The following is an 11,657-nucleotide window of genomic DNA, read 5'->3' on the forward strand; positions in this document are numbered from 1 at the left end:
TTTCAATGTCAATATTACACATACACTTCAACATAATCATACTTCAATATCACTTACACTTGCTGCCCACAATTTAACATTAGCATATTTCATTAATAACTACATGTTCACACACAAATTCATGCTATTAGGGGCTGCCAAATATGGCAGTTTGCTCAAGGCATCAAAGTTCCATTTCACACCCTTAATTCAAACACTACATGCATATACTTAGATACAAACTTACTACAACTTTCATTTAAATTAATCAACCTTCATTTCCATTCATTAGAAGTAAAAATAACTCAAGCTCAACAAAGGTTCATGGCTGCCAAAAATGGACAAGTCCATTTCTCACTATTTCTTTCATTTCTCTTCACCAAAATACTCACCTCAATCTGAACACAAGGTTTACTAAAGCAAGGGAGAGGTTTTGGACACTTACCACTTTTGAAGCTTATCAAAACTTCACCAAATCTTGCTTTTCTTATTGCCAATATCTTCCCCAAGGTGAGTAGGCAAGCTTTAATGAAGGAAAGAAGTGGAAAGGATGGCTTGATCATGCACCCATGGAGGTTGCATGTGGGGTGGCCATGGTGATTTCCATGGTGAAATTCATTTCGGCAAAGTAAAATGGGATGATGAAGAAGATGATGGTGAGTGCTATCTGCTGTCCCAAGGCTGTGATAAGGGTCCCAATATCCAAGTTAGTGGAGCACTAACTTGGATTTTAATGTTAATTATTCAAAGTTTTATAAATTGGATTTTATCCCCCATTTCTTTCACTATTCTTATAATGTATCACAATTTAATTTTTCATGATATTCTCTAAGTGTAATATCATTTATTTTTAATGGAGATTGAGGTCAAAAGGCAACACTATGTGCCAAATGACCAAAATACCCCACTTCGGGTTATATTCCTGATTTTTTGATAACACCGATTTTTGTCTGTTTCTCGATTTTTCATTTTTCTTTGTACTTATCTATTAATTTTTCTTTGATATTTTTAGTGTCAATTACATTTCAATAAACCTTTATTTATGTCTCAAAATTAAATTCAGAGGGTTCCCCGCGGTCCTGGAGTCGGCAACGGCCTTCCTAGTGCGGTCACCCATCGCTGTGGTGCTGGCTCGTTTAACTTAGCTTCATTTTCTCTCTTTCATTTTTCTTTGATTTTTCTTGTATTTTTTTTTTTATTTATTTCATCATTATATGTCTGTTCACTATCACCGAAGTGTAGTTCTGGACATCCTGACTTACCTGGACTGTTATTTGACTACTGGAGCAATAGAACGTACAGAACACATATAGGGAGGATGTTACAACTCTTCCCCTCTAAATAAAAATTTTATCCTCGAAATTTACCTGATGTGAAGAGCTGAGGGAACTGTTGTCTCATTGTCTCCTCGCTCTCCCTTGTTGCCTCTTCAGTGTTGTGGTGTCTCAATAGGATTTTCACTAGTGGAATTGTCTTGTTTCTGAGCTCTTTTACCTCTCGTGCCAAGATTTTAATTGGTTCTTCTTCATATGTCAGGTCAGGTTGTACTACAATTTCTTCTGCTGAGATGACATGTGAAGGATCTGATCTGTATCTTCTGAGCATCGAGACATGGAACACATTATGTATCTTGTCCAGCTCAGGTAGTAAGGCTAATCTGTAGGCTACTGGTCCCACACGTTCAACAACTTCATGTGGGCCAATAAACCTAGGGCTTAATTTTCCCTTTTTCCCAAATCTCAACACTTTCTTCCATCGTGATACTCTGGGAAATACTTTCTCGCCAACTTCATATTCAATGTCCTTTCTTTTCAAGTCAGCATAAGATTTCTGTCGGTCTGAGGCAACTTTCAAATTGGCCTTTATCAATTTCACCTTTTCCTCTGTCTGTTTTATCAAGTCTGGCCCCACTAGCTTATCTTCACCCAATTCAGTCCAACATACAGGTGTTCCGCATTTTCTCCCATACAGTGCTTCATAGGGTGCCATTTGTATGCTAGCTTGATAGCTATTATTATATGCAAATTCTGCCAGTGGAAGGTATCTATCCCAACTTCCTTCAAACTCAATAACATAACTTCTAAGCATATCCTCGAGGACCTATCACATATATTCGGTTATTATTATCATTATTAGTTCAATTATTGTTTAAAATAACTCAATGAGTTTCAAAATTTACCTGGATTATTCTTTCCGACTGTCCATCCGTCTGAGGATGAAAAGCCATACTAAAATGGAGTTGTGTGCCCAAGGATTCTTGTAATTTCTTCCAAAATCTAGATGTAAACCTCGGGTCTCTATCAGATATAATGGAAAGTGGAATTCCATGTAGTCTAACTATCTCACTGATGTACAATTCTGCTAGCTTTTCCAGTGAGTAGTCAGTTCTAACTGGCAGAAAATGTGCTGATTTGGTTAACCTATCCACAATCACCCATACTGCATCATGCTTCTTCTGAGTGAGAGGTAGACCACTGAGAAAGTCCATAGTGACTCGGTCCCATTTCCATTCAGGTATGTTTATGGGCTGTAACAAACCTGATGGAACTTGATGTTTTGCTTTGAATTGCTGACATGTCAAGCATCTAGTTACATAGTCAACTATGTCCTTCTTCATACCTGGCCACTAGTATCGGAGTTTCAGGTCATGGTACATTTTTGTGCTTCCTGGGTGCATAGCATACACACTGCTATGTGCTTCTTTCAGAATACTGGTTTTCAATTCTTTATCATCTGGAACGCACACTCTTTCTTTATAGTACAAGCACCCATTTTCTTTCACTTCATATTCAGTTTCCTTCCCCTCAGTGATTTTGCCCATAACAGCCATTAATTTCCCATCTGTCTTCTGCCCATCCTGTATATGTTGTAACAGATTCGGCTTCACTTGCAACTCAGCCAAAATAACTCCATCATGAGTTAAGGATAGTTGGGCATTCAGAGATCTTAATGCTACAATAGATTTTCTGCCTAAAGCATCAGCGACTACATTTGCCTTCCCAGGGTGGTAGTCAATCGCACAATCATAATCTTTCAGGAATTCAATCCATCGCCTCTATCTCAAATTAAGTTCCTTCTAGGTTGGCAGATACTTCAGACTCTTATGGTCTGTGTATATGTAGCATTTTTCTCCATACAAGTAATGCCTCCATATGTTCAATGCGAAGATAATTGCTGCTAACTCCAAATCATGAGTAGGGTAATTCTTTTCATGTGGCCTTAACTGCCTGGAAGCATATGCGACCACTTTCCCTTCTTGCATGAGTACACACCCTAACCCATTGTGTGAGGCATCACTGTAGACTACAAAGTCTTTTCCAGACATTGGCTGTTAGTGCCACCGGTGCCTCACAACATAGCCTTCAGCCTCTCAAAACTGGCTTGACACTTATCATTCCAGTCAAATTTCATATTCTTGTGTAGTAATTTGGTCATTGGAGCAGCTATCAGGGAAAATCCCTTTACAAATCTTCTATAATATCCAGCTAACCCCAAGAAACTTCTGATTTCAATTGTATTTATGGGAGGCTTCCATTCCATCACTGCTTTAATCTTCTTGGAATCCACTCTAATCCCTTCAGCTGATACTACATGTCTAAGGAATGCAATCTCATTCAACCAGAACTCACACTTGGACAATTTAGCATACAATTTCGTCTCTTTTAGAGTCTGCAGAACAATTCTCAAATGCTCATCATGTTCTTCTTTATCCTTGGAATACACCAGGATGTCATCAATAAAGACCACTACGAACCGATCTAAGCATGGATGGAAGATACGGTTCATAAGGTCCATGAATGCTGCTGGAGCGTTTGTTAACCCAAATGGCATCACTAGGAATTCATAATGCCCATACCGGGTTCTAAATACAGTCTTAGGCACATCTGCATCCTTAACCCTTAGCTGATGATACCCTGATCTAAGATCAATCTTAGAAAATACACCGACTCCCTTCAACTGATCAAACAGATCGTCAATTCTAGGCAACGGATACTTGTTCTTCACTGTTACTCTGTTTAACTGCCGGTAGTCAACACATAACCTCAGGGTCCCATCTTTCTTCTTTATAAACAGTACCGGAGCTCCTCAAGGTGACATACTGGGGCGTATGAACCCCTTGTCTAGTAATTCTTGCAGCTGGATTTTTAACTCTTTCAATTCAGCAGGTGCCATCCTATACGGAGCAATTGAAATGGGAGCTGTACCTGGCATAATCTCAATAGCAAATTCAACTTCCCTTTCTGGTGGTAAACTAGGCAATTCCTCAGGAAATACCTCAGAGAAATCCCTTACTATGGGTATGTCAGACATGTAAAGTTTACCCTGCCTAGTGTTAACCACGTGTGCCAGATAGGCTTCACACCCTTTTCTCAACCATCTCCTTGTAACTGTAGCTGAGATGACATTGGACAAGAAATCTGTCCTTTCACCCACTACTATTATTTCTTCGTTCTCAGCAGTTTTCAGAGAGATTCTCTTCAATTTACAATCTACTATTGCCTGATGATGGGATAACTAATCCATTCCCAAAATCACATCAAACTCATGGAAAGGCAATTCGATTAAGTCTGCTGAGAACTCTTTCCCTTGAATCTTCAATGGACAACCCTTATACACCTTGTTTACTACCACACTGTGGCATAGCGGATTTGTGACCAGGATGTCTTAGTCACTTTCCTCCACTGGTATTCCCTTTTCTACAGGCAGCTTGATATAAATATATAAATGAGTAGATCCAGGATCCACTAATGCTTGCACAGAAGTATTATAAAGGAGGAACATACCCTTGATAACATCTGGAGCATCCTGTTCCTCCTGTGCCCTTATAGCAGAGGCTTTGGCTAGTTTTCTGCCTTCTGCTCTCTCCACGCACTCGACACGGGTTTTACGTGAAATGCACGCCTCAGCCTTACCCGACCTTCTACCCCTTGGAGCTGGAGGGGCAAGCCTATCAGTTGATACTGGAGTGGATGTAGCAATTCTGCGAGGACAATCTCGGACTAGGTGGTCTGTAGATCCACACCGTAAACAAGCATCTATCATCCTCCAATATTCACCCTTATGCCATTTTTGGTAATGTGGGCAAGCAACAGATACTATTGGGGCTGGTCCCCTGTACCCTGTTCCTAGAGAGCTAGCCATTGAAGGGGTGGACTAGCCTCTCCTTGGTGCAAACTGAGATTTGGGCCTCTGTGACTGACCCTGACTTGTTGCTCTACTAAAACTCTGAGTAGACGAACCTCTGAATTTCTTACTAGGGACAGAAGATGTACCGGTCTGACCCTGACCTCTTTTCTGCATCCATACATTCTGCTCATTCATTCTAACTTTTTCAACCTTCAGTGCAGCTTCCACCAACTTGGCAAACTCTGTAATCCCCAAGGCTGTAATCATTACTTTAATGTTATCATTGAGTCCTTCCTCAAATCTCTTGCATCTCTCTGCCTCATTAGGGACTATTTCCAGCCCATAGCAGCTCAGTCTGACAAATTCTCTTTCATATTCAGCCACTATCAGCTGTCTCTGGCATAGGGTAATAAACTCCCTTCTCTTCTTTTCCAAGTATACACTGCCCACATACTTCTTTCTGAACTCAGTTAGAAATCAATCCCAAGTTATCTGTTCTGGTGGCACCTCACTAGTTACTGTATCCCACCACTGGTATGCATCATCCTGCAAAAGTGATACAGCAGCTTCCAAATTCTGCTCTGGAGTACAATGAAGTTGTTTCAAGACTCTTCCAGTTCTATCCAACCAGTTTTCAGCTGTGACAGAATCATCTTCTCTTTTGCCCAGAAAGTCCACTGCTCCAAACTTCCTGAGTCTCTCCATATGAGATTTTTGATGTGGAGGTGGAGGTGGTGGTGGTGGCATAACTCCAGCCATCTGTCTAAAGAACTCAGCCATTTGCTGAAATGTGGCTGGTGCATTTGGTACTGGTGGAGCAGGTTCCCTCCTGTCTCCTGGTTTAGTCATAGATGGAGCATGACTTTTCACTTCCTCATCGACCGCTCTCTGCTATGTGGAGTCCATATTCTGATCAAAATAACAAAACAAATCAAAAGATCTGCATTAGAGTCATCTTAACACTTACAATGCAATGCATGATGTGCAATCTATCTAGGTCCAGAAACGCCTAAACCGTGCTCTAATACCACTAAATGTAACACCCCTCACCCGTCTATAGTATAGCCGAGCAAGGCGTGCTACACGGCGTGCCGGAACACCTAGTCTATGATTATTTCATTTCTTGAACTCAATTTGATTTTAAGAAGTCTTTTATGTAATATCCATATCATGCTGATACTATTGTCATACTTTGATAAAATCAATGTTTCAAGATTGGTAATAAAAATTTGGCAAGGTGTCGTCTATATTTAGGACAAACTGTCCTTCCAAACCTGTTGAAAACAGTTTAATATGATGATATCAAAATCTCAAATATGTCACAGTCTATATTTCTCAGTAAAGTCAATAGACTTTTACAGTCATTAAACAGTTCCATAATACAGTCCATAATAATTTAAATATATATAGAAAATCTCCATGTCATTTAATATGTACAAAATATTACAAACTTTAGAGCTTTCATAACATTACAAAATACAGGGCTGAATTTCAAATATACAACAAAAGAACAAAATACAAGATATCCTAAGTCCTACCATGTATGCAATGCAGTGCAGATGACTCTGGACTCCTGTGCAGATCTGATGTCTCACCCGGTCGTAGGTCTGCTGCGCTCCCCAGCTGTATCTCCAATACCTACGCGTTACAAAAGCAACGCGCTAAGCAATTTTGCTTAGTGGTGCCAAATATAAAGAAATATACACTAAAATAAAGTAAATAAAGTGTTTACAAATTTTTGGTTGTGCTGTATATCAGTAGACTGGATTTAGGTATTTGAATTTAATAATACTTGAATTACTGCCCGTGTAGCCTATATACTGACCAGACTGGATAAACGGATATACTGGCACTGGGTACCTAATACCTCGAGCCGTCACACCATCGGTCACAAAGTGTCTCCCAGTGTGCAAATAGCGTGGCTAAAAAGCCATATAGTCAATCTGGCGATAAGCCAAAAATAAATACACAATATGTATAGCCGTAGGCTATTAAAGTCACAGTGTGGCATAATAAGCCGTAAAAACACAGTATGGCATAAAGCCATTTACAGAATAGCTGTCAGAATCCTATTGGCATGCCAACCTATCCATACTAGTCAACTAGGCAAACTAGGGCACATTATTAATTAATTGTTTAATTCTTCAATTTTTGGAGTTTACTAACTATTATATAATTCACAAGTCAACGCATATGTTGAACTTTTTAGGTAATATGGATAAGTTGTTTCTAGCATCAATATGTCACAATTTATATCTCAATACGCTGCCAATATAGTGCAATTTACCATTTTTACAAGTTGGCATTCATTGCCAAAATGCTTCAAGCATCATTGTATGTAAAATGTCAAATTCTCAATTTTTATGTGCTAGATTGGTCTAGCTTAAAGTCCTATTTCCCTTGGTTTTTAGCTTCTGGTCAAAGAAGAAAAATTGTAGCTCTATGTCTTATTGCACGCGGGGAAAAATTTCAGGTCATTCTGAGTTGTATAGACCAAGATATGGTCATTTTACTAAAGCTGGACAGATTGCACCTTTAGTACAAAATTTGGTCAATTTTAGGTCAGTTTTGGTTCGGCAGTTTTTGTACCCGAACTTGTCCAAGCCATTTGACTTAGTTCTGGCCATTTCTTGGCTTTGGTGTCTTCATAAGAATTGTATATCTATGTCTAAAATAACCATTGTAAAAATTTCAGGTCAATTGGACCTGTTTTGAGTGAGTTATGGTCATCCAAAGGACTACTGTTCATATGGTCAAAAATCTGGGTTGCAAGGTTGCTAATCCGGATTTGGTCATTTTTAAGGTCAGTTTTCAGGCAGAATTTTGGCAATATTTCTACATGAAAGTTGGCCTATTTGGTGTCTAGTTTCACCCCCTATTGTCCTCATACCAATTGGGTTCATAGTTTGGCACTTATGGCCTAATTTATGTACTGCCTTCACACACAACCTGCACAAAGCACATACACTTCCAATTTGATATTCCTTCTCCTCCTCATTTCTTCAATATTCAATCAATAACACTTCCATATATATATTGTACACAATTCCAGCAACAATTTTGGGTAGAATATTCAAGTGCTCAATGCACACAATTCACCATTAAGTTCAACATTCACTTCCACCAAAATTCAACATATTTCAATGTCAATATTACACATACACTTCAACATAATCATACTTCAATATCACTTACACTTGCTGCCCACAATTTAACATTAGCATATTTCATTAATAACTACATGTTCACACACAAATTCATGCTATTAGGGGCTGCCAAATATGGCAGTTTGCTCAAGGCATCAAAGTTCCATTTCACACCCTTAATTCAAACACTACATGCATATACTTAGATACAAACTTACTACAACTTTCATTTAAATTAATCAACCTTCATTTCCATTCATTAGAAGTAAAAATAACTCAAGCTCAACAAAGGTTCATGGCTGCCAAAAATGGACAAGTCCATTTCTCACTATTTCTTTCATTTCTCTTCACCAAAATACTCACCTCAATCTGAACACAAGGTTTACTAAAGCAAGGGAGAGGTTTTGGACACTTACCACTTTTGAAGCTTATCAAAACTTCACCAAATCTTGCTTTTCTTATTGCCAATATCTTCCCCAAGGTGAGTAGGCAAGCTTTAATGAAGGAAAGAAGTGGAAAGGATGGCTTGATCATGCACCCATGGAGGTTGCATGTGGGGTGGCCATGGTGATTTCCATGGTGAAATTCATTTCGGCAAAGTAAAATGGGATGATGAAGAAGATGATGGTGAGTGCTATCTGTTGTCCCAAGGCTGTGATAAGGGTCCCAATATCCAAGTTAGTGGGGCACTAACTTGGATTTTAATGTTAATTATTCAAAGTTTTATAAATTGGATTTTATCCCCCATTTCTTTCACTATTCTTATAATGTATCACAATTTAATTTTTCATGACATTTTCTAAGTGTAATATCATTTATTTTTAATGGAGATTGAGGTCAAAAGGCAACACTATGTGTCAAATGACCAAAATACCCCACTTCGGGTTATATTCCTAATTTTTCGGTAACATCGATTTTTGTCTGTTTCTCGATTTTTCATTTTTCTTTGTACTAATCTATTATTTTTTATTTGATATTTCTAGTATCAATTACATTTCAATAAACCTTTATTTATGTCTCAAAATTAAATTCAGAGGGTTCCCCGCGGTCCTGGGGTCGGCAACGGCCTTCCCAGTGCGGTCACTCATCGCTGTGGTGCCAGCTCGTTTAACTTAGCTTCATTTTCTCTCTTTCATTTTTCTTTGATTTTTCTTGTATTTTCTTTTTATTTGTTTCATCATTATATGTCTATTCACTATCACCGAAGTGTAGTTCTAGACATCCTGACTTGCCTGGACTGTTATTTGACTACTGGAGCAATAGAACGTACAGAACACATATAGGGAGGATGTTACAGGAGAAGCTTCTTGGATCTTTCAACTTTGGAGGCAGTTTGTTTTGCAGTATGGCACTGCATTCCTCTATTAGAGCTACTATTCCATAGTCTTCTAGCTTTCTCTTCTTTAACAGAATTTCCTTAAGAAATTTGGCATAGGATGGCATCTGAGAAAGTGCTTTAGTGAAGGGGATATTGATGTAAAGCTTTTATAAGACTTCTAAAAACTTCCCAAACTGCTTGTCCAATTTGGCTTTCTGAAATCTCTGAGGAAAAGGTAGGGGAGGCTGGTATGGTTCTGGTAATTTCTTTGTCTTCCTTGCTTCCTCTTCCTGATCTTTCTTAGCTTCTTCCTCCTTTTTCTCTGCTTGGTCTTCAGATTTTTCTATGGTTTTCTCTGTTGGTTCTACCTCTGGTTGTACTAGAGTTCTCCCACTTCTCAATGTAACTGCCTTATAATGCTCCCTTGGGTTCATTTCTAGTTGGCTAGCTAGTTTGCCAGCAGCCTTACTTGAAGAGCTTGCTTGCTGAGCTATCTGATTCTCTAGCATCTTGTTGTGAGTAGCAAGTTGGTCCACTCTGGAAGTCAGCTGTTTAATCAATTTAGTTTGTTGTTGTTGAGCTGCTAGGAACCCTTCAATCATGTTTTCCATAGCCATTTTCAATTCATGTTATTAAGGTTGGGAAGGTAGTGATAACTGTGCAAAGTTTTGTCATCTATTCTGAAATCCAAGGGGTGCTGGTGGTTTGTACCCTTGTTGCTTGTTTATTGGCTGGTTCTGCTGATTGGACCATGAGAAATTTGGGTGGTTCCTCCATCCAAGGTTATAAGTATTTGAATATGAATTGTTTGACTACCTCTGGTTGAAGTTTCCTCCGTTATTCACATAGTTCATTTGTTCTGAGTATTAATGTCAAATTATAGTCATTTGGGGTGAATTACATTTGATTTGATGTTGGTGAGTGAAGTGCTGCTTAGCTCTCTTCTTTCATTTTTTAAAGCATGTGAAATTAAGTTGAATTTCCATGAAAATTTAAGAAAATGATAAGTATTTAGGGAAGGTGAAATTTGGCAGTCTTAATTTATGAGAGCATGATGAGTAATTGATATTAAAATTGCTTAGAAATGATATTAGATGTGTATATATTGATTTAGTATAAGTTGCATAAAATGTGATTATGGAGGTTAGGGTTTTGCATGAAAATTTGGGAACTTACTGATATGATACTCAAATGAGGTAGTTAAGGTCAATTAGTGATCATTTGAGATTGTTTGACCATGTATTAAAGTTGGTTGGAGTTAAGGGAACTAAAAAGGGATAAGTTGCTGAAATTTCTAGACTCTGAGTCCAGCATGTTTAGATAGCCATAAGTTGAGCTACACAACTCCAATTGACGTGAAACCAATTGGAAGTGAAAATTAAGACATAGGGCTAGAATTTTCATTTAAGATACCCTGCCTAGAAAATGACCATAAGCTACCCTAAATGAGCCTTGAACTTGGAGGTGAAATTCTGGACACTGACATTGTGACCACGTGAACAGTAAACTTTGCATTGTCATAACTCTCTCTAAAAAACTCCAAATTAGGTGATTCTTAAATTGATGGAAAATTGAAACATATTAAAACATTTCATATGAAGAACTGAAGGCCAAATTATGAACTTTACTCAATCAAATTGCTAAGTAAATTTGGGTCAACCAATCTGCCAGAACCTGGAACTTGCAGAAATTGTGCACGTGAATAGTAAATTTTGAATTGTCATAACACACTCTAGAAAACTCCAGTTTTGCTTATTCTTGAATCGATAGAAACCTGAAACATAGGAGAACATTTCATATGAAGGACTTAAAGTCAAATTATGAACTTAACTCAATCAAATTACTGGGCAAAATTAAGTCAACAAATCTATTAGAATCTGCCCACGTGAACAGTAACTATTGATTTGAACATCACTTGAGCTACAGAGCTCCAAATTAGGTGATTCAAAAAGGAAAATAAAGTTAAGACCTAGGTGAACAGTTTTCATAAAGAACATATCATCAAATTATGATTGGAACTAGATAAATATTGGGTTCAAAAATTAAGGCACCAAGTTGTCCAAAATCCAAAACTCTTTGAAATTGCA

This window comes from Hevea brasiliensis, chromosome 11 (genome assembly GCF_030052815.1).
Source record: "Hevea brasiliensis isolate MT/VB/25A 57/8 chromosome 11, ASM3005281v1, whole genome shotgun sequence".
Classification (NCBI taxonomy): Eukaryota; Viridiplantae; Streptophyta; class Magnoliopsida; order Malpighiales; family Euphorbiaceae; genus Hevea; species Hevea brasiliensis.